At 45.8% G+C, this 24,653-nt stretch overlaps 1 non-coding gene across 1 annotated transcript; it reads right to left on the bottom strand.

Moving 5' to 3' along the window:
- Positions 1-14,007: 14,007 nt before the first annotated feature.
- LOC138780433 (U2 spliceosomal RNA) lies at positions 14,008-14,200 on the bottom strand. Its single transcript, XR_011361294.1, has one exon. It is a non-coding gene; the product is annotated as a U2 spliceosomal RNA (small nuclear RNA).
- Positions 14,201-24,653: the final 10,453 nt, after the last annotated feature.

Genomic DNA, 24,653 nt, shown 5'->3' with positions numbered 1-24,653 from the left:
CTCTTAGAGGAGACAGGTGGAGGAGAAGGAGATGAGCCTTCCTGCCAGACCAGATGGGGGCCAGAGGAGGATATGCAGGGCTATGAGGAGGATGAGGAGGATGGAGGCAGTACCCATTGGCAGTATGCTGTGGAGACGGAGGCGGGATCTCCTACCACTCCCTGGTGGAAATGGCTAAGCGCTGTTGATATGCTTTCGGGACGACCCACGCTTGCAACGGATTCGTCAATGGGACTTGTTCTGGCTTGCCACACTACTGGACCCACGTTATGGCAACAAGCTGTGTGAATTCATTCACCCTTCCCTACGGGAGGAAAAAAAATAATTATTATAGAGAGGAGCTGGGTGCACAGTTAGTGGCAGCCTTTGGAACACGACGCTCTCATTCACGCCATTCCCACCAGGGCCACACCAGCAGCGCTGCCTCCTCCACATCCTCCTCTAGCAGCTTGGGTGGCATGAGCAGCGGCACCATTCTGAGCCTGATATCCATGATGCACGCTTTCATGCAGCCACAGGCCGGGGTAACAGGAGAACCTGCACAGCAGCATGACATGGCGGCACGCCTCAAACAGCAAGTCCAGGTGTTTTTGGACTCTACGTTGCCACTTAACGTCCCTGAACCCCTGGACTACTGAGTGGGAAAATTAGATGTCTGGCCACAACTCGCTGAATTTGCTTTGGACATACTCTCCTGTCCGGCCAGCAGTGTGTCATCCGAGCGAGTTTTCAGCGCAGCGGGTCATATTGTCAGTCCCAGGAGAACCAGATTGTCCTGTGATACTGTGTAACGTCTGACTTTCATCAAAATGAACGTCACATGGATAGATAAGGACTTTGTGACACCTGCTCCTGATACCACAGAGTAGAATTTGGTCCTGTTGTCAACAAGATGTAGGACCTTTTCTGCTTCTATTATGGCCTATATGTGAACAAGACCTTACTGGTCATTCCACCATTACTACTGTGGCTGCTGCTTCCCTGCTACCTCTCGCCTGTCCATGGACCTTATTATTCTGCTTCCGCTGCTCATGTCACCCCATTACAACTGTTACTCCTGCCCTGGCCTCCATGTTGGCTAATGCCGCTCCTGGCCGCCATATAGGCTACTGCTGGGCCTTCACTGGCCTCCATGTTGGCTACTGCCGCTCCTGCCCTGGCTTCCATGTTGGCTACTGCCGCTTTTGCCCTGGCCTCCATATAGGCTACTGCTGGGCCTTCACTGGCCTCCATGTTGACTACTGCTGCTCCTGCCCTGGCCTTCATGTTGGCTACTGCCGCTCCTGCCCTGGCCTCCATGTCGGCTACTGCCGCTCCTGCCCTGGCCTACATGTTGGCTACTGCCGCTCCTGCCCTGGCCTCCATGTCGGCTAGTGCCGCTTCCGCCCTGCCCTTCATATAGGCTACTGCTGGGCCTTCACTGGCTTCCATGTCGACTACTGCCGCTCCTGCCCTGGCCTCTATGTTGGCTACTGCCGCTCCTGCCCTGGCCTCCATGTTGGCTACTGTTGCTCCTGCCTGGCCTCCATGTTGGCTACTGTTGCTCCTGCCTGGCCTCAATGTTAACTACTGTTGCTCCTGCCCTTGGCTCCATGTTGACTACTGCTGTGCCTGCCCTTGCCTCCTTGTTGGCTACTGCTGGGCCTTAACTGGCATCCATGTTGACTACTGCTGTGCCTGCCCTTGCCTCCATGTTGGCTACTGCTGCTCCTGCCTGGCCTCCATGTTGACTACTGGTGTGCCTGCCCTTGCCTTGTTGTTGGCTACTGCTGGGCCTTCACTGTCATTCATGTTGATTACTGGTGTGCCTGCCCTTGCCTCCATGTTGCCTACTGCTGCTCCTGCCTGGCCTCCATGTTGACTACTGGTGTGCCTGCCCGTGCCTCCATGTTGGCTACTGCTAATCCTGCCTGGCCTTCATGTTGACTACTGTTGCTGGTGCCTGGCCTCCATGTTGACTACTGCTGCTCCTTCGCTGCATTTGTGACCTTTTTTCTGCATAGACCCAGGAATGGTGAATTTCCTGCATAGACCCTGTAATGGTGAATATTGAAGTCTAAAAAAATAAATTGACTTTGAGATATCGAAAAGATAATGATGTTACTGACATGTAGAGCCCTAAATTCAACCAAATACCCTACCCCCGTATCATATAGATGCTTTAAACTATGAAATCCGAAGAAATCCGAAAGTCGGTCGAACCGAACTTTCCGAAAAAATCCGGAAGTCCAGTTGGAACAAACTTTTAAAAAATTCGCTCATCTCTAGCCGTCACATCAGTACGCAATGACAACAAAGTTAAATGTATGGTATAAAAACGGATACAAGTTATTTTAAGCCATTTCACAAAAATAATACAACTAAAAAACTGTACATTAGGGCACCAGGTATACACACAAATATACATCAAATAAATATAAAGTAGAAGAAGTTGTAAAGACAATGGAGCTGTTTTGCTGTGAAATAACATCCAGACTGCGATTAGGACACATTGTGGCTGTAGGCAGAGTTATATATAAACATGGTGGCACAGCTCTTTAAATGATGAAACAATCTACCTGCTTTTAGGGTCCTGTTACCCCAGGGTGCAACACTGCTCACAAAAACTGCATGTTAGAAAAACACGGCCACTATCTTCCAGAAATAGCAACACTCTTGTCACCAGTTTGGGTTTGGTTTCGCAGCTCAGTTCCATTGAAGTGATTACTCTACCACACAAAGCCTGGGGGCAGGGGTGGTGTTTTTCCTTAAAGGGAAACAATCAGCATGATTGTGCCTATATGGTTCCCAGCAGCACAGTATAGATCATGGGTCTCCAAACTGCGGCCCTCCAGCTGTTGCGAAACCACAACTCCCATCATGCCTGGACAGTTAAAGCTTTGGATTTGGCTGGCCAGGCATGATGGGAAATGTCTTTTTGCAACAGCTGGAGGGCCGCAGTTTGGAGACCCATGGTATAGATTTACTGTGAAGCTCGCACAAGGTGTGGATGATGTTGAGAGAGAAAGTATAACAGCACTCTTAAGGCCCTATTACACGAAATGATTATTGGCCGTATTCAGCCGATAATCGTCTTATGTAATGGAAGACAACGATCAGCCGACATAAATAATGTCGGCTGATCGTTGCGGTCGTTTGTCTTTCAACAAGTTGAAAGACAAAGACCAGGACAGAAACGATCTGCTGCCTACACTCTATGGAATAGGAGCCGAGACAGCAGACCACGCTATCCTCTATGGACTGCCCGGACAATCAAGGGATCACCCAGGCAGCCCCCCCCCCCCCCCCCCCCCCCCCCCCCCCCCCCCCCCCAGCAGCTCCTTGCGGCCTTCTGGCTCTCACCCGCTTGCCGCTGACACACGTAATAGCGGCGGAAGCAAGAGGAGAATGGGGAGCAAACAAGCGCTGACATTGCTCATTTGCTCCTCAACATGGCCCCGTGTAATAGGGGCCTTACACGCAGTGCTATCCACCATGGCTACAGCTTGCGAGAAGGACCTATTCTTTCACCAGATTTAAACAGTGGCATATCCAGGTGCAGCCAACAATTTTCTGTGAATTGCAAATGCTAGCCGTGACCATGCCTTGGCCAGTAGCACTGTGTCCATGAGTGTCCTAAGCACAAGTGGTTTGCACGATTTTGTATGAGAAACCTTGTGCTGCCATGGCCTATCATGGTATGGCCACTTGTGTGGCTTCACCCTAGATAGATACTCCTCCTCCTCCTCCTTCTTGCAGTTTACATAGGGCGACAACTCCATTTCGGGCCGTTATTCTGCCAGCAGCCAATAGCGTTCTTCACGGTTCAGGCCAGAAAACCACTACTGTAGCAATGAGTCAATTACGGCTTCTGGTTTTGATGAACGCTTCCTGAAAAGAAGAAAAGAGGATATACTTTGATTATTTTTGATAAAATCTGATAATATCAGTATAAAATGGATGGATATCACTTCTTTACATTGTAATTCTGAATGTAACACCTACATGTTGTATACATTTTCAGAACGTTAGTGTAAATAATAGGAGACCTGCGGGAAGGAATTTATAAAAGGCTACTAGGTTTTTACATTTTTTTTTTTTTTTTTTAAATATAATGTGAAAAAAAACCCAAAACACAGCACCTCTTACACCACATACAGATTGAACGTTCAGAAGCAGTTGGCTGTGTAAAGTTGGCACTGGGTTAACTTCAATGGCAGTTGGGCTGCAGTAACCAGACTACACAATGGACGGTGCCAACTGTCTACAGCTGTTTATTTTATGGGCTGCCAGGTGTTGGCAGACACTGACAGGTTAATGTGTTTTTCCCACTAAATGTAATAGAATACAATTGTTTTTTGGGCAATTTTTTAGGGCCCAATTACAGTACCAGGAAAGGCCAGAGATTTGTAATTTACTTCTATTTAAACGCAAAATTTTTTTTTTTTTTTTTTTTTTTTATATTTAATGTTTGTTTTTGGGTGTGGGAGGAAACCGGAGTACCCGGAGGAAACCCACGCAAACACGGAGAGAACATAGAAACTCTTTGCAGATGTTGCCCTTAGTGGGATTTGAACCCAGGACCCCAGAGCTGCAAGGCTGCTGTGCTAACCACTGACCCACCGTGCTGCCTCAAGTCTTCTAGTACTTATAATCTTTATCAGCTGCTGTATGTCCTGCAGGAAGTGGTGTATTCTTTTCAGTCTGACACAGTGCTCTCTGCTGCCACCTCTGTCCCTGAATAGAACTGTCAAATGCAGGAAAGGTTTTCTATGGTGATTTACTAGTCTGGAAAGTTCCTGTCACGGACAGAGTTGGCAGCAGAGAGAAATGTGTCAGACTGGAAAGAATACACCACTTCCTGCAGGACATACAGCAGCTACCAAGTACTGGAAGACTTGACATTTTTAAATAGAAGTCATTTTCAATTCCACTGGTGGTAAAAAGATATACAGATTTGTAAACATTTTTTTCTCTGGAGTATCCCTTTAATTACTGTAGTGTCTTAGCCTTTCCAATTTAACAACAATGACCCATAACACCAGTTGTCTTGGCCACTAAACCTTTCACAGATACATGTATACATATAGAAACACTAAAGTTAAACGTGCTGTAGTGCAGGAACTGTGAGACTACATCAGAGATTTCTAGCAATGGAAATCACAGACTGGCCTGGGTGTGAATCACTTTACTTTAATATAAAAATTTCTGTGCTTTTAAGATAAATGTTTTCTCCACGTGGTTTTACCAAACAAAGTCTAAACAGAAGCACTGCAACCAGTATAACAAATCCCCTGGGGATTCCGGCATCACATTATATTTATAACCTATTATACATATAACCTGCTTGAGTTGAGTGAGATGAAACGCTGCCATCTGGGGTGAATATGGGTGAACAAACAAAAACGGAAACTGGTGGCAATGTTTTTTATTCCTTGGAGACAGTCATCCATTTATTGAACTCCATGGGGGAGATTTATCAAAGGGGTGTAAGTAGAATTGTCTCAGTTGCCCCTAGCAACCAATCAGATTTCACCTTTCATTTTCCAAAGAGTCTGTGAGGAATGAAAGGTGGAATCTGATTGGTTGCTAGGGGCAACTGAGCCAGTTTCACTTTCCACCATGTTTGATAAATCTCTCCCTATGTGTTTCTCAAGGAAACAAGCCTGGTACAGTATGATTCCCTATAACATGAAGAAGTTTGACCAGAGGTATATGGTTTACAAGCTGATGGCACAGGGCACTGAAGTGCAGAGCAGGATGATAACTGAGCAGTTCTAACGTTACCTGATATTCCTGTGGAATAAAATTATCAATGATGATCATCTGAAGCCGGAGCTCACGACTCAGCTGCCTGATATTCTCCAATAACCCCTGGATTTATCTTTGGTGTTCTTGTTGTAGGTCGGCCATCTATAAAAAGTGAAGGGTAGCACAGTTCATTATTTGTAGGAAACCTTTAACCCTTTCTGGACCAGGCTAATTTTCGGTTTTGCACTTCCGTTTTTTTCCTCCTTGTGCTTAAAAGGCCATAGTGCTTGCATTTTTACACCTACAGACCCACATGAGCCCTTATTTTTTGCGTCACTAATTGTACTTTGCAATGGCAGACTTAATTTTTGCAAAAAATATGCAGCGAAACCAGAAAAAAAATTATATGCACGGTGAAATAGAAAAAAAACCTCAATTCTTTTTCTTGGGGGGGGGGGCTTCCTTTTTACAACATGTATCCTATGGAAAAACTGACATGTTTTATATGTTCCTCAAGTCAGTGCGTTTAAAATGATATTTAACATGTATAACTTTTATATTATCTGATGGCTTGTAAAAAATTCTAATAATTGTTAACAAATATATGTTCCTTAAAATCACTCTATTTCCATGCTTATAACGCTTTTATCCTTTGGTTTATGGGGCTGTGTGAGGTGTCATTTTTTGCACCATGATGTGTACTTTCTATCGGTACCTTGATTGCGCATATGAAACTTTTTGATCGCTTTTATTACAATTTTTCTGGATTTGATGCAACCAAAAATGCCCAATTTTGCACTATGGGATCTTTTCACGCCTACGCGGTTTACAGTACGTGATCAGGAATGTGATAAATTAATATTTTAAGCGATTACGCACGCGGCGACAGCAAACATGTTTATTTATTTATTTTTATTTATAACCTGGAAAAAAGGGTGGTGATCCAAACTTTTATTAGGGGAGGAGGCATTTTATTAATAACACTTTTTTTTTTACCCATATACTAGAAGCTCCCTGGGGGACTTCTAGCATAAGCTTACTGATCTTTCATTGAGATCTATGCAGTATAATTATACAGCATAGATCGATGAGATCAGTTTTCTATTGCTTTAGAATGCAATAGAATGTCGAGCTGGGATCAGTGCCATTACGGCGCAGACCCCGGCCGGTGCCGCATGCAAGGATCCACACCACTAGACATCAGAGAAGGCTAAAATAAAGTATTCAAATGCAGCTGTCAACTTTGACAGCTGCATCTGAATACTTAATTAGTGGGCACGGCGATCGGACTGTGCCTGCTAATAGCCGCGGTCCCGGGCTACATGCCGAACACGGGACCGTGGGGGTTAAGAGTGGGGTCGCCGTATGGTCCCGCTCTAAACTCCCCCACCCGCGTGAGGACGTACAGTTACGTCCTCGTATGGGAAGGGGTTAAAACCGTGCAAAGACAACTAAGCCTAAGGCTACAGTCACACGTACATAGGACCAATGTTATTCAATGGCTCTGTTTACACATCCATACGTGAGTACAGGGCCGCGATCTGTGCCGCAAAATAGGATCTTCAAGAGAATGATGTTTGACCTCAGGATCTTGATGGACATGTGTCTTTTTTCAACCATGCTAACTACGAGTATGTGCAAACTGAGGAAATTTACGGAAAAAACAGTCACGGAATCCGCCGATCGCGTTCAATCTTTGGAAAGATGGCGGAATCTGCCCACGCATAGAATGGAGTCTATGACACGGGCGGAGACATGTGCTCCCACCACAGTCAGCGAGCAGCAGATTCCGCAACAGATTTTCTGTCAAATTTCCTCAGTGTGCACGTACCCTACATAAGCAAAATTTTTAACATAAAGACTCTAATTCCTGGGTTTATTCGGTTGCAGAGCAAGCCGAGCTTGCATTCATGACCTAACCCTTCCCAGCCTTCCTCTGGGTAAGTTAGCAACAAACGCCAATGACTGCAGAGCTTGCAAACATCAATGAGAAAACTACTGTACTGGACTCACACAGACCGAGTCCCCTCAATCAATTCTTATAATCAGAGACACCAGAATCTGAAATCTGATGGCAAAGATAAAAACAACTTTGGTTTAAAAATAAAGAAATATCAAGGGAACTATAAAAAAAAATACTGATAGACTGCAAGTGATAAGCAATGACAAAAAACTAAGGTGTTAGAACGAGAAGGTTTCTTGGGAAATGAAAAGTGTGCGTGCTTTTTTATTTTTATTTTTTGACATGATGAAAATTTGGTGCAGATTTTTGGCTGTGATACCAGTAAGCATGTGAATGGGATCTGCATACGCTGTGTGAAGAATGTGGTTCCTATACATAGTTTTTATATTTACTTCTGCCACAAACTGTTTCGTAGTATACAAAGAATTATAAAAAAAAATCCCATTACTTTAGGGAGGAACAAGTATTGCTTAATAGTAAGAAAAGAAAAGAAAAGTTATTGCAGAGCTCTATTACCCATATGGGTGACATGGCTGAGGCCTACTGATTCTGCATGGAGTTTAACCCCTTCACTGCTCAGCATCTTTTCATTTTTGCACATTGTTTTATCTCCTTATGTTTAAAAGTTCATAGCACTTGCATTTTTTCACCTCAAAACCCACACAAGTCCTTTTCGAGACACTAAGGGGGAGATTTATCAAAGAGTGTAAAATTAAGACTGGTGCAAACTACCCACAGCAACCAATCACAGCTCCTGTTTCCTTTCACCAGAGCTGGAAGCTGAGCCGTGATTGGCTGCTGTGGGCAGTTTGCAGCAGTCTAAATTTTAATATTTAGTGTTTTTTTCCGCATTTTATGGGACCAAAAATCTGCGATTTTTTTTTTTTATAAATATATTCTTATTGACTTTTTGCAAATCTAAAGTTTGTAAAAACATGGACAATAACACCGTCCAATACAAAGAGAAAAATACAATTGAACATGTCCAGTTAGTTGTGTTTCCTGGTGAGACATTAACATGGGAATGATGGGACCCCTTCCTGCCCCTCAAACTTCTCCCCGTGAGGGAAAGAACAATTGTATAAATGCAACACAGGATCCAACACCAATCAGTTTCAGAATGTCTGTCTACAGGTCAGCTGACAGGGAGAAGTCTTAGGGCTCGTTCACAGAGAGCAAAAGCAGCTGAATTTCTGCGCTGAATCAGCGCTGAAATTTCAGCCGTTAGAATAGGTACAGAGCTAATTTCCATTGTGTTGAATTGAAATTCTGCTCTGCAGTTCACACGGTGGAATTTCCGGACTGAACTAATCCGCTTTCCGCCAGAAGAATGAACATGTTCATTCTTCCGCTAGCGGAAGCCTATACAAACCAATGGGGCTCTGATTTTCTGTTTCAGCGCGGAATACAAGCGTAATACAAGCGGAAATTACTCGCTGAATCAGCGCGGAAATGGGGGAAAAAAGGGGGGGAGGAGGATTCTAGTATATATTCTGGTATAGTTTAGTTTACTCGCCAAATACTCGCTGAATTTCAGCGCTGAATGCATGCGGATTCAGCGCGGATTCCTCGAGTATTCCGCGCTGAATTTGGCAAGAGCTGATTACGAGCTGAACACTTTCCTAGCGGAATACGCAGGGATTCTGCTTATATTCTGCTCGGAATTCAGCGTCGGTTGATTTCAGGCGGAAATATTTCCTTGCGTAATCCACCCCTTTTGCTCTGTGTGAACGTAGCCTTAAAGAACCCAGTGTGTTTGCCACTACACGTTCTTATCTCTTGCGGCTGATAGTGAGATTATATAAGTGTTTGCCAATGAAGGAAAAACCGCTTCGCTCCCTGAGATTTATGAGTCTATCCCAAAGAGGAGTTTCAGTTGTGAAATTACCATGGGGATATCCGGGACTGCCTCTTCCAGCCAGACCTGGGACAGACATCTCAGGGCCACATGCAGTACTGTATGTATCATTTCGGATTGAAACTACAGTATCCTCCTCATCCGGTGGCCTAAGTTGATGAAAAAGGAAAACCTGCAGCGACTCTGGGACCCTGAACTTCCAATGATAATCCGAGACCACCTGATAATATGAGTGAGCACACTCCCTCACCCCATGCCATAGGTTTGTATGAACTTGTTTACATTTCAGGCATTCAGTCCTCCTATTGGGAAGTCAGGAGAGGGGGAATGTTAAAGCCATAAAGCGTTGTATGGGTTTCCTTCCATCGTTCATTTATCATGTATATTCGTATTAGCTTACACCCCTTAAGTATAGGCTCCTGGATCAGGACATTATTTGTCCACCCTGCCCAGATCGGGAAAAGGCCTTTAGGATCTACTTTAACCCCTTAATGACGCATGACGGGTATACCCGTCATGCGGCAGTTACGGGTAAACAAAGAGGGCTCCCGGCGTGAGTCCTCTCTGCAGCCCGCGGTCCCCAGTTGCTATGTGCAGCCAGGGACCGCGGGTCAAAGATGACAGCTGCATTTTAATAGTGTATGTGGCCCCTGTCCCTGGTGTCTAGTGGGGAATTTCACCCCCTTGATGCGATCGCGGAGGAGAGATCACTTGTATTGAGCCGGCTGGGGCTCAGCGTCGCTTCACCGCTAATCCCGGCTCGGCAAACTATGTATGTGGTCTGCAGCAGACTATTATAATAGAGCCATGATCTGATGGATCATTGCTCTATTATATACACAGCATTGATCTCAATGGGAGATCAGTGCTGTGTATATAGAAGTCCCCCAGGGGGGCTTCTAATTACTGTATGTGAAAATAAAAAAAGGAGTTTATTAATAAATAAAAAAAAACCTCCCCTAATAAAAGTTTAAATCAACCCCCTTTTCCCATTTTATAAATAAATAAAATAAACAAACATGTTTGCTTTTATCGCATGCGTAATCGCCCGAACTATTAAATTATCATATTCCTGATCTCGCACGGTAAACAGAGTAAGCGCCAAAAAATACCAAAGTGCAAAATTGCGCATTTTTGGTTGCATCAAATCCCCAAAAATTGTCATAAAAAGCGATCAAAAAGTTGCATTTGCGCAATCCAGGTACCTGTCAGGACTGGCCGCTAAGACAGACAAGATGGTAGTCACAGAGAGTGCACCCTAAACTAAGCCCCGCCCACTGTCCCTACCTACTTGCCGCAATCCGCCCTAAGATGGCGGCGGGCAACTTGAAGGCGGTCCCTGTACTGGCTAGGTGGGACACAAGGACAAGACAGACAAAACACAATAAAGAATAGTCAACAGTCCGGGTCACAACAATCGGGCAGCAAAAGTACAAAATCCCAATCCTGTAAGCAAAGTCAAAAAACAAGCAATATGGTCAATGGCAGGCAGCTAGCAAGGATGGTCAGAACACAAGGCAGAAGGGGCAAAGTAAGGACAGACTATAGCAGAACCACAAGCAGGCAGAGACAAGCTCAATATCTGGCACTAGAATGAGCCTCAGCAAAACACTTATAGGGAACCAGGAGACAGTTCCTGCCCCCTAATGGACAAGGCTCCTGGTTCCAAACAGAATCACCTGCGGATCAGAACTGGCAGCAGTGTAACTCCTTCATAGCCAGAGCACACAGCAAACGGGTGGGGCTGAACACAATACAAGAAATAGGCCAGTGTTCAGACAGGGTTCAGGTTACTGCACAAACATACAAAAACACTGAATATCAGCGCCATCTCAGGCGCGCAGCACGAGCCAAGGGGCGCACAGAGTTCGGCACAGGCAAATTCATGACAGTACCAATAGAAAGAACACATCATGGCGCAAAAAATGACGCCTCCCAGCCCTATAGTTCAAAGGATAAAAGCGCTATAAGCCTGGGAATAGAGCGATTTTAAGGAACATATATTTGTTAACAATGGTTTGAATTTTTTACAGGCCATCAGATAATATAAAAGTTATACATGTTGCATATTGTTTTAATCGTAATGACTTGAGGAACATATATAAGAAGTCAGTTTTTCCATAGGACACACAGCGTAAAACTTAAGCCCCCCCCCCAAAGAAAAAGAATTGCCTTTGTTTTTTTCAATTTCACTGTGCATATAATTTTTTTCTGGTTTCGCAGCATATTTTATGGAAAAATTCAGCCCGTCATTGCAAATTACAATTAGTGATGCAAACAATAAGGGCTCATGTGGGTCTGTAGGTGTAAAAATGCAAGTGCTACGGCTTTTTAAGCACAAGGAGGAAAAAACGAAAATGCAAAAACGAACGTTAGCCCGGTCCTTAAGGGGTTAAGAAAGATATTATGAAATGCATTATAGAGGGTTAGAGATCGTTGCCTTACGTGGTCCAGTCCCTACGACACCATCCAATGTGTGGTCTCGTGATTTCACCGCCAAGTGCCTTAATCTCGTGGAACAAATCGCGTGTAACTTATTTATACAGAGAAAGTGAGCTGGGGGAAGATTCAACTTAGAGGAAATATCAACTGGAGAAAGCCACTTGGCAGGATTTTGCACCTACACTGTTTTCTGTGTGAGATCAGGAATGCGAAGATGTAATAGTTTGGGCGTTTACACGCGTGGCGATATCGAATATGTTTGTTTTTGTTTTTTTTAAATAAAATGGGAAAAGGGGGGTGATTTAAACTTATTATAGGATGGGAGTTTCTTATTAATAGAAAAAAATATATACAGTGGTACCTTGGTTTAAGAGTAACTTGGTTTAAGAGCATTTTGGTTTAAGAGCTCACAGTTTTTTTTAAATTGTGGCTTGGTTTAAGAGCATTTCTTTGGTTTAAGAGCTCCCTCACCTTCCAAATCATAGCAGATCCAATTCAGGCTGGGGCTTGCATCAGAGGACAGGACTGTGGAGGTAATCTCTTTTTAGCTGTAACCCTTCTCTCCCCGGACAGAGAGTGCTGCTATACTGTGCCCACATACAGTATGTCCTGCTCATTCCTTCATTCTCCCTACAGTCTCTGTCAGCCCTTGTGTTTCCTATCCTCTCCATTACTGTACAGTAACTTATAATATCACATATTCTGCTGTTTCTGAATGTTTGTTTTATCTGTTCTACATGTAATTCAGAATAAGAAATATTCTTGGGGTATGGAACCAATTGTCTGCATTTCTATGATTTCTTACGGGAAAATTTGCTTTGGTTTAAGAGTGATTTGGATTACAAGCACGACTCTGAACAAATTATACTAGTAATCCAAGGCACCACTGGATATGGAGATATATATATATATATTTTTTTTTTACACTAACTTGAAGTCCCACTTGGGGACTGCTATTATAACTGCACTGATCTCTCAGAGATCGAAGCATTACATATGTCCTGCATTTTTCCATGAGGTCAGTGCTTGATTACTATGGACTGTTGGAGCCCATACTAATCAAGTGCCGAGCCGGGAACAGTGTCATTGCAGCGCAGAGCCCCTACCCGGCTGGAAGCAGGGATTGCTCCTCTGCGATTGCATGATGGGGGAGTGATCCCACCACAGATGGAGTTTTTAAGCCATTTGAATGCCATGGTCAGTTGTACAGCCGCATTTAAATGGTTAATTAGCCTGCACGGACAATCAGATGTGCAAGCTAATAGCTGCAGTTACTGTATGTCAGCCAGGGAAGGCGCTGTACAGAAAGGGCTTGCATTGTGAATCCCTTAAATCCCTTAAAATCATGATGACATCCCCGGACGTCAAAATGGGTTAAGGGGTTAAGAGGATGGAAACACCTGAAAACCTATGTACCCAGCAATGGGCTGATACAACCCTGAAAATATAGCTCTGCTTAAGGCTATGTTCACACTACGTAAAACTACGGGTGTAGTTCTTGCCGTAGAACTACGCCCATAGTTTTGCGGGGTGGAACATAACCTTACTTTCAATGTGATCCCGGCTGGAGCGTACACACGTCGTATACGCTCCGGCCGGGATCTATGCGGCGCCGCAAATAACTGACAGGTCAGTTCACACAGTGAAGCGAGCGGCTCCGGACACTTGCTTCACTGTGGGCTATGGGAAGCTCTGATGCGGGCGTGTGCTGACCCGCCCACATCAGAGCTCTGCGGCCGAAAGGATCATCCGGCCGGTACTTAAGGAGATGATCCGGCCAGAGACCGGCCGTTCCGTGACCCGGCCGGGGTCACGGAGCGGCCGGTCTCTTACGTAGTGTGAACATAGCCTTACTAAGTACAACGTGGCTATTGTTTTACAACCCAACCACAAATAGGAAAAAATCATGTGCTTGTTACTTTTCTGGACACCGTCTACCTTTGCCAACTTCTCACAATTTCTGGCAGGAGGGTAGAAAAGGAGCAGTGTTGTTTCAATGTGTACAATGTGGGAGTTGTGTTGTGTCAATCCGTACAGTGTGTGAGCACATGGCATAAAACTGAAAAATTATTACTCTCAGGAGTAGCCTTTTAATTTACACACTGAGAAAACTAGTAACAGTGATTTCCATTCACAGATGGTAAAGTATATTAAACTGATAAGAACAGATACTACACTTGATCTTAGCCAAAAGGCCGAGAAGCGATAAGATGGTAAAGTCTATTCTGGGAGAGGGATTCGTGTGTGTAGGCCTAAATTTTCTTGTGCTACTATGATTGATGGCCTATCTTCAGCTGTGCGGTGCTTGCATTACACAGTGAATGGGGCCATAGGTAGTCCGCTCTGCTCACTGTAATGGTGGTGCCAAGTTACTGCACCTCAGCTCCTCTTCAAGTCAAGGGACGCTGAGGTGCGTAAATCAGCCCAGGCCACTATGCAGTACATACAGCCAACTGCTTGTAGCCCCGTTAACTGCGTAGTGCAGGGGCCAAACAGCTAACAAGCAGGGGTGCAGGGTGTCAGCACCCTGCTGGTCATTGATTTACTGCTTAGCCCAAGGACATGCCATTAATCATATTAGTCTGGAAAATCCCTTTAAAAGGAGAGATCCTGTTTGATGCTACCTACTGTACACAAAATAACTTTCCCAATATCCCAAGTAGCTGGAGAGATTCCTTCAAACTAAAACAAATGCAGAAAAAAAAGCTGCTCACAATAACATATCGAGTTCCTGATTATACCTTTCAAAGGGCCTATACATGAAAAGAACTGGGATTGTTATGGGTTGCTAAGAGTACCTCCTCAACTTGGAATACTTCTATAAAAACAAATTTAATTTAAGTTTTTTCCCCCTCTTCTCTCTCTTTGGGGGGTAGGGAATGGTAATATGATAAATTAGAAATTATGCCATGTGTATTTGTTGGTACTAAGGATGGTCCGAACCCAGGGGTGATTCTAGCCTCTCTGCTGCCCGAGGCGAACTATAGAATGACGCCCCCCCCCCCCCGTCAATCCGCCCACATTATAATCCACTACTGCCCCCCCCCCCCCCCCCACTGCTGTCCCCAATAAACATAATGTTTGGTCCCTTGCTGCACAGAGGATGTCAGGAGAGGAGGAGGCTGACTTTATAGGAGAGGTCCCAGCAGCACAGAGGATGTCACGAGAGGAGGGGGCTAATCCTATAGGAGAGGTCCCAGCAGCACAGAGGATGTCAGGAGATGAGGGTGCTAATCCTATAGGAGAGGTCCCAGCAGCACAGAGGATGTCAGGAGAGGAGGGTGCTAATCCTATAAAGAAGTCCCAGCAGCACAGAGGATGTCAGGAGAGGAGGGTGCTGATCTTTTAGGAGATGGTCCCCCTCTTCCCCCCTTATAGATGGTCCCCCTCTTCCCCCCTTATAGATGGTCCCCCTTTTCCCCCTTATAGATGGTCCCCTCTCCCTTATAGATGGTCCCCCTCTCCCTTATAGATGGTCCCCCTCTCCCCCCTCCCTTATAGATGGTCCCCCTCTTTCCCCTCCCTTATAGATGGTCCCCCTCTTCCCCCCTTATAGATGGTCCCCCTCTTCCCCCCCCCCTTATAGTTGGTCCCCCTCTTCCCTCTCTCCCCCCTTATAGATGGTCCCCCTCTCCCCCCCCCTTATAGATGGCCCCCTCTTTCCCCCCCCTTATAGATGGTCCCCCTCTTCCCTCTCTCCCCCTCCCTTATAGATGGTCCCCTCTCCCTTATAGATGGTCCCCCTCCCCCCCTTATACATGGTCCCCCTCTCCCCCCTCCCTTATAGATGCCCCCTTATAGATGGCCCCCCTCTTTCCCCCTCCCTTATAGATGGTCCCCCTCTCCCCCTTATACATGGTCCCCCTCTTCCCCCCCCTTATAGACGGTCCCCCTCCCGCCCCTCCCTTATAGATGGTCCCCCCCTTATAGATGGTCCCCCTCTTTCCCCCCTCCCTTATAGATGGCCCCCCCCCTTATAGATGGTCCCCCTCTTTCCCCCCTCCCTTATAGATGGCCCCCCCCTATAGATGGTCCCCCTCTTCCCTCTCCCCCTCCCTTATAGATGGTCCCCCCCCCTTATAGATCGTCCCCCTCTTTCCCCCCTCCCTTATAGATCGTCCCCCTCTTTCCCCCCTCCCTTATAGATGGCCCCCTTCCCCCCCCCTACCTTATAGATGGTCCCCCTCTCCCCCCCCCCCCCTGCACAGCAGATAAAACAAAAACAAAAAACAGCACACAACTCACCTGCCCTCCGTTCCCCCGTCCCCCCGTTACATAAAAACTGCACTAAACAAAACAGAAAGATATCACCATTGATACCATTACATAATACCGCCACACCATGACCCCTATCAGTACAAGCCTATAACAGAGTGAAGTTACATCCAGTGACTCACCGGGGGCGTCTTCTCTGATCAGAGTCTGTCACCTTTTCTTTTTCTCTCCATCCAGCGTGGGCCACCTTGAAGTCTTCTCCTGGCTGTGAATCTTCTCTCCAGAATCTGCCAGACAAATATTTTAGGCTCCAACACATCCAGTAGTTAGGTCCCTTGTACCCCTATACAGTAGTTACACCCCTCTGTACTCCTACATAGTTACACCCCTCTGTGCCTCCATAGTTTTAAGGTGTCCCTGTAGTATATAGCCCCTCATGTGCTCCTCCAGTTATATACAGCCCTCCTGTGCGCTCCCCCATTAGTATATAGCCCCCCTGTGCACTCTCCCCAGTAGTATATAGCCCCCTGTGCTCACCCACAATAGTATATAGCCCCCCTGTGCTCTCCCCCAATAGTATATAGCCCCCCTATGCTCTCCCACAATAGTATATAGCCCCCCTGTGCTCTCCCACAATAGTATATAGCCCCCCTGTGCTCTCCCACAATAGTATATAGCCCCCTGTGCTCTCCCCCAATAGTATATAGCCCCCCTGTGCTCTCCCACAATAGTATATAGCCCCCCTGTGCTCTCCCCCAATAGTATATAGCCCCCCTGTGCTCCCCCTCAATAGTATATAGCCCCCCTGTGCTCTCCATAATATATAGCCCCCTGTGCTCCCCCTCAATAGTATATAGCCCCCCTGTGCTCTCCATAATATATAGCCCCCTGTGCTCTCCCCCATAGTATATAGACCCCTGTGCTCCCCAATAGTATATAGCTCCCCTGTGCTCCCCAATAGTATATAGCCCCTGTGCTCCCCAATAGTATATAGCTAACCTGTGCTCCCCAATAGTATATAACCCCCTGTGCTCCCCCATAGTATATAGCCCCCTGTGCTCCCCCATAGTATATAGCCCCCTGTGCTCCCCAGTAGTATATAGCCCCCTGTGCTCCCCATAGTATATAGCTCCCCTGTGCTCCCCCATAGTATATAGCTCCCCTGTGCTCCCCCATAGTATATAGCCCCCTGTGCTCCCCCAAAGTATATAGCTCCCCTGTGCTCCCCCATAGTATATAGCTCCCCTGTGCTCCCCAATAGTATATAGCCCCCTGTGCTTCCCAATAGTATATAGCTCCCCTGTGCTCCCCAATAGTATATAGCTCTCCTGTGCTCCCCCATAGTGTATAGCCCCCTGTGCTCCCCCATAGTATATAGCTCCCCTGTGCTCCCCCATAGTATATAGCCCCCTGTGCTCCCCCATAGTATATAGCCCCCTGTGCTCCCCAATAGTATATAGCTCCCCTGTGCTCCCCCATAGTGTATAGCCCCCTGTGCTCCCCCATAGTATATAGCGCCCCTGTGCTCCCCCATAGTATATAGCCCCCTGTGCTCCCCCATAGTATATAGCCCCCTGTGCTCCCCCATAGTATATAGCCCCCTGTGCTCCCCCAAAGTATATAGCTCCCCTGTGCTCCCCCATAGTATATAACTCCCCTGTGCTCCCCAATAGTATATAGCCCCCTGTGCTTCCCAATAGTATATAGCTCCCCTGTGCTCCCCAATAGTATATAGCTCTCCTGTGCTCCCCCATAGTGTATAGCCCCCTGTGCTCCCCCATAGTATATAGCTCCCCTGTGCTCCCCCATAGTATATAGCTCCCCTGTGCTCCCCCACAGTATATAGCTCCCCTGTGGTCCCCCATAGTATATAGCTCCCCTGTGCTCCCCCATAGTATATAGCCCCCTGTGCTCCCCAATAGTATATAGCCCCCGTTCTCCCCCATAGTATATAGCCCCCCTGTGCTCCCCAATAGTATATAGCCCCCGTTCTCCCCCATAGTATATAGCCCCCCTGTGCTCCCCAATAGTATATAGCCCCCGTTCTCCCCCATAGTATATAGCCCCCTGTTCTCCCCCATAGTATATAGCTCCCTGTGCTCCCCAATAGTATATAGCTCCCCTGTGCTCCCCCATAGTATATAGCCCCCTGTGCTCCCCAGTAGTATATAGCCCCCCTGTGCTCCCCAATAGTATATAGCCCCCGTTCTCCCCCATAGTATATAGCCCCCTGTTCTCCCCCATAGTATATAGCCCCCCTGGGCTCCCCCATAGTATATAGCTCCCCCTCCCATATAACATTGAAAAAAACAAACAATGTTACTCACCTGGGTCCACGCGTTCCTCTTCTCTTCCCTCTTGTGGCCGCACTTCCTGTGGTCACAAGAGGCTGCACTCCCCTTACCCTCGCGCCGACGCTCCAGTGACGTCGGGCGCTAGAGGGAGAGTGCGGCCTCTTGTGACCGCAGGAAGTGCGGTCACAAGAGTGAGTGACTGACAGGGAGGGAGCCAATGGCTCTCTCTCTGTCAGTGTCGCTGCTGCTGCAGCGCTGAAGCGCCGCTGCAGCAGCGGACGGGGGCAGTGGCGGACGGGGGGGGCCCTGCAGGGGGCGCCATGGAGGGGTAAGTAGATTACCCATCCATGGCGCTCCCCCCCTGACAGGCTGGTGGCCGGAGCCCTGTGCGACCGCATTGGTCGCACATAGCAACGGCCGGCCTGCTCGGGGGGGCCCCTTTAACCAGTGGGCCCGGTGCACGTGCACCATGTGCCCTCTGGTTAAAGCGGCCCTGGGTACAGTCAGTGGCGGATTATAATGTGGGCGGCCGCCCGAACCGCTCATATTATAATCTGCCACTGAATGCCGCCCCCATGAAGATAGCTGGTGGCGCCGCCTGAGGCAGACGATTCAGGTCGCCTCATCATTGCGGCGCCCCTGTCCGAACCTGCTGAGGTTCGGGTTCGTATGAACCCGAATTCTCGGCCATCAGATTCCCGCTGTCTGGCTGCTCCATGCAGCAGGTGGATACAGCGGGAGGACCGCCTGGAAAACCGGGATACAGCCTATGGCTATGGCTGTATCCCAGTTTTCCAGGTGGTCCTCCCACTGTATCCACCCTCTCCACGGAGCGAGCAGACAGCGGAAATCAATGCCGAGAGTTCGGGTTTATAGGAACCCGAACCTTGGCCGGTTCGGACCATCCCTAGTTGGTACAATAACTATATGAGTGTATATGTAGTTTTTATATTTTGTGATATCAAAATAAAATATTAAAGGGAAAAAAACAAATACACATAAAAAAATTCTGGAAAATCTGTGTTGACAAACAGACTGGTGACAGGACAGCACTACATTATCTAGAGGACTTGCTGGGCCTTAAGCAGATCCTTCTACCTTTTCTCCAACTCTGCTCTAGCTTTATTCCGTTCTTCTTCCTCCATGTCAAGTTTTGCCTCAAGCGCCTTCCTTTTCTTCATCAATCCGTGCCTGCATCTCTGCCATCTTATCTGGCGATACCTTCTTCTTGCCTATGTGTTTGATTGCCTATGTGTATGATTTCCTATCCACACTGCATTTTTTGTTGACACGACACACAGATTTATGAGCAAACTTTTCTACTAATCAAAGGACAAAACACCATTGTGTGTATCAAAATATGCTCAGAAACCCAATCTTGTATTGAAATGTACCCACTCAATAAAAAAAGGTATATAATATCCTACCTTAGCAAGGATTAAAAAGATCAAATGTGACAATGACTTTTATGTAGGAAAGCATTTTTGGCGATATAGTAATCTTATTTCATCTTTCAAACCTTATTCCTTAAAAAAGAAGTTCGAGGTTAGGGGTAAATATTTCCGGCAGGGGGTGGTGGGGAGCATAATAAATAACGTATCCTTACCAGACCTCATGCCAGCGTTGTGGCGCATTACCAGGCTCCCGTAACCCCGCTGGATGTCATTTTTCTGCTTCGGGGTATGATGTGAATTAGCTAAAACATCCTAACCGGGTGGGATTTAGCCAAACAGTGACTGCATCAGTGTCATCTTGCCTCAGTCACTGACTGGCTGAGTGGGGCATCAGTCAGCCGGGTCGGGATGTAGCAGGAAGGAAGATATGAGGAATGTCAGCGGGGGCCAGGAACGCGATGCTGTGCTGCACGGGCACAGGTAAATAAATATACCTTCTTTACTATGTTAACCCCACGTCCTGCCTGAAATGTCCTCCCCTCACCCTGGACTTCTCCTTTAAAGTGTAACTAGCGCCCTGCTTGCGCAGGATTAACCCTTCAGTGAGAGCACTAAAATTACCTTCTCACCACTTTTGAGATTACTGAGCCCCTTCCATGGTGCACAGCTATTTACATTTCTCTCCATTTTCAGGGCAGGACCAAAGCTGGGCTGTTTGCCGGCCAGTAGTATACACTCAGGGCTTCCTTTCCCTTACTTCTCTGGTTAGTCACAGCACAGCCCATACTTCTGTTTTGCCACGGCATAATGCTTTTGAAAGTGCACTGAACAAGCTGGCCCTAAACTGGGCTGATCATTTATACAGCATAGCAATTTAGTTGGCAAGTAGAAGCAGAAGGGGTTACTGATGCACTAGCTCTAAATGGTATTACGTGAGCAGCAATGAAAGAAACTGCAGCAGCACAGCAAGGAATGTCAAGGTGAGATTTGCTTTTCAACTCCCTTGTTCCCAAGTGACTACCCCTGTCCAAATTAAGTAAGCTGAGTGCTAGCGACGAAGACATGACACCAGGCAAAAAGACGGTATAACCTCCTCACTCAGCTGAGTTAGAAGTGCACACTCACGCTTTTTTTGGTTTCACAAGAAATATATATAAGCTTTTAATGCAGGTGGGGTTTCAAGTCACAAGACACATACATGTCACACTCTCATAGGTCAGTCTATAGATGGTCAGTGGCTTCCTGTACTGCGCAGTCAGGCTGGCACAACTTTATGTTTACCATAAATTGTTTATAGATAAGTGTCTCTTCCTAGCTTTCTATTATGACTATGATGTAGGTTCATGGTGCTTTTCTCATGGGCATGCTGCCAGCATTCCTCTACTTCTTCTAGAAGCAGTTACAAGGCCGAAGCCATTTTAAGGATTACAATGTTTTTACCCAAAGTAATAACCCCTTAATGGCCACCTTCACAGGAAGAGGTTACACTAAGCAGTGAACTGCTTGTGATGACATGGATGACAAGTTAAAGGGAGAGGGGAAGGGAGATACAATGCAGCACTTTAGACATACAGTGATAGGAACAAACACAACTGGATCATCTTAAGCAGTCAGATAGGCTCCCATTGCCGGTACATAGATCAGTAATGATTTCCTATCCACACTGCATTTTTCTACTCTGATGAGGCAACACGTGGCAGAAACAGACGTTGCCCAACCTGACAGATAGATATATTGAAGTAAAATACATGGTAAAAATCTTTGGCATTTCTACAACAGAATAAGCATGCTGCACATGCTTGATGATGAATATTCACATTTCCCCATGAACAATTCCTCACCCAGATGAGCTCTGCAGTTATACGTAGAAATATTAAGAAAAATGAGTTGTCAAAATGCAGATAAAAAACGACGGCAGAAAAAGTAAAAGGACAGCTATTAATTTCCTGCACACATGACTAATCGAAAGTTCAACCAAAGGTTTTGGTTATTTCCAACACTAGTACATTATATGAACTTACCGATTACTATTTACATAGCGGAAATTAAGGATCTGTGCACATTGGTGTCAAGGCTTAGGTTTCTAAATAGATTAAAGTGGATGCATACCTGATTGACGTTAATCGGATCCACTTGGTTTCTGTCTCTTTTACATGTACAATAGATTTCCAGCTGTCAAAGCAAACAGAAATTTAAAGAGCACGTCCTGAGAAACCACATGACTTCATAGAAGACTACAATATAATTAAATACTTTCCCAGTGTGGTCTGTCTCCATGATGTGCTGTGACAGTCGGCGGATGGCTGGGTGGCTTACAAGCGGCTATACCCTAGTTTAGAAGAATAAATTCTGACAAAATCAGCTCCCCCCTCACAGTAGGAATCTCCCAGTGAAAAGGCAGACGCCAGATTGCGACTTCCCTCTGATAATGTGAAAACAAATCATGTATCCCTGTACCACTGAGGGGAATCATCTCATTTCCCATTTGAAAGTAAAAAAAACCCAAAAACTTATTATCCATGGAATAAGGGCCCTATTCCACCTGACGATTATCGTTCAAATTATCGTTAAATCGTTCAAATCTAAACGATAATCGTTTGGTTGAAATGCAGTTAACGATTAACGATCGAACGAGAACTCGTTGATCGCTTTATAAGACCTGGGCTTATTTTTATTGTTGCTCGTTCGCAAGACATCCGCAAATCGTTCGCATTGAATAAGACGTTCGGTCGTTCGCAGTAGATACGAACGCAATAGCAAAGAAAAAGCGAAGAAAAAAACTATCGCAAATACGATCATAACTAACGATTATCGTTCCATGGAAATAAGTGAACGTTTTCAGGTCTTTCGCAATAGCGGTCGTCTGAGATCGTTAATTGTTAACGATTATGCAAATGATAATCGTCCGGTGGAATAGGGCCCTTAGTGTCTGATTGGGAGGGTTTTGACCTCTGAGCCTACCATGAGTGCTAGAATGGGGACCCAACTCTTCCTGCTGAATGGAGTGGTTGTGAATCAGCATGTGCTCCATTCATTCTCTATGAAACTGCCAGCTGAGTACAGTGTTCAGTTATCTCTGCAGCTTTATAAAAAATTAATAAAGTGTCTGGGAGTGCATGGCGACCCACCGCTTCAGCGGGGAGAGGCGGGACCCCATTCTCTGGAACCAGAAAAAGACCTTATGGTCAGAATGCGTGCAGCAAACCACTTGTGTGAATAAACACCCTTTCTTCATTGCAATCAAGTGAGTGCCGGGATTGTGTTTTTTTCTTTGTGGATTCAGTGTTCCCTTGGCACCACGACCCTGCTGGAGTGCCGATCGTTGGTGTACATTCTCTGGAACCATTCAGAATCCAACCCTAAGGGCATGTGCACACTCCGGAATCTGGACAGATCACCTGCCGTAGATTTCGCCACTCGCCCCCACTCGCATCTCCGCCTGTGCCATAGACTCCATGGTCATAGAGTGGAGTCTATGGCACGGGCAGAGATGCGAGTGGGAGCGCACGGTTACGAGCAGCAGAATTCGCGGCAAGTTATCCATGTGATTTCCATGTGATTTCACTTGCATTTACATTATGGGTAAGGTGCAAGAAGAGCATGTCTTACAGTATATGATCTGATACATCATATTATATGAGGATAAGTAGGTATTAGTATATATAGAGCAGCGACACAGGTCTTTAGACTTCTTTATGCTATGGCTTTTTCTACAGTGGTATATGTATATATATATATATATATATATATATATATATATATATATATATACACACATCTTCAAATTTATGATATGCATGACTATAAAATGCTCTATGCAGAAGTTGTCAATATTTACATCTTTGATATACAAGCTAAATTTGTATGTCCATAACGCGAGTTACACGATACATTGCTGGAGTATTGTTTCCTAGTGATTTTATATATTTTATTATATGAAGTTTAATAAAGGTATTTGTTGATGGTATAGAATGGTTACGATCTGGATTTCTTTTCTATGTATAAATGGTTTAAATAGATCACCTTTGAAATATGATAGAAGGACTATATATTGTTGTAGCATTTGCCTATACTCATTATTATAGTGCTTGAAAAGCACTATATTGTAATCCGTATTCTTCTTCCGTTTATTCTACCAGCCATTCTTCTGCGTGTAATACAGCCTGAACCGCTTTGCGCACAGACTCCTTGCAAACTGCGTTTCGAAGCCCTCGGTGGTGTGGCCGATCGGATTTGTTGTTTTTAAGAAATTTACGTTTAAAGACCCCTAATTACCCATAGAAAATAATGGCCCATTGGAAATAATGGCCACACTCTAAACGCTAACAGCCAATCACAGCACATATGCAAATAGCTGAGATATAGCAGCCAATAGGAACTCTAAGGTCTCGTCAGGCAATGTCTCACAACATCCACACAGTCACATGTCCATTATTGGCCAATAGAAGATGTAATATATGGAAAGTCCTTAACGATTTTGTCTCACTGACATGAGTAAGATTGTCATGGTAACCGAGCAATGATCTTTACCATTATAAGTACCCAAGTCGCTCTTAAAGGGACCCAAGTCGCTCGTGAAGGGACGGGACCCATGTCGCTCTTAAAGGGACCCAAGTAGCTCTGAAAGGGACCCAAGTCGCTCTTAAAAGGACCCAAGTCAATTTTAAAGGGACCCAAGTCGCTCTTAAAGGGACCCAGGTCGCTCTTAAAGGAACGGGACCCAAGTAGCTCTTAAAGGGTCGGGACCCAAGTCGCTC

This window comes from Dendropsophus ebraccatus, chromosome 1, assembly GCF_027789765.1.
Source record: "Dendropsophus ebraccatus isolate aDenEbr1 chromosome 1, aDenEbr1.pat, whole genome shotgun sequence".
In the NCBI taxonomy this organism is placed as follows: Eukaryota; Metazoa; Chordata; class Amphibia; order Anura; family Hylidae; genus Dendropsophus; species Dendropsophus ebraccatus.
The sequence above is the reverse complement of the archived record's forward strand: the minus strand, read 5'-3'. Positions and strand labels throughout refer to the sequence as shown.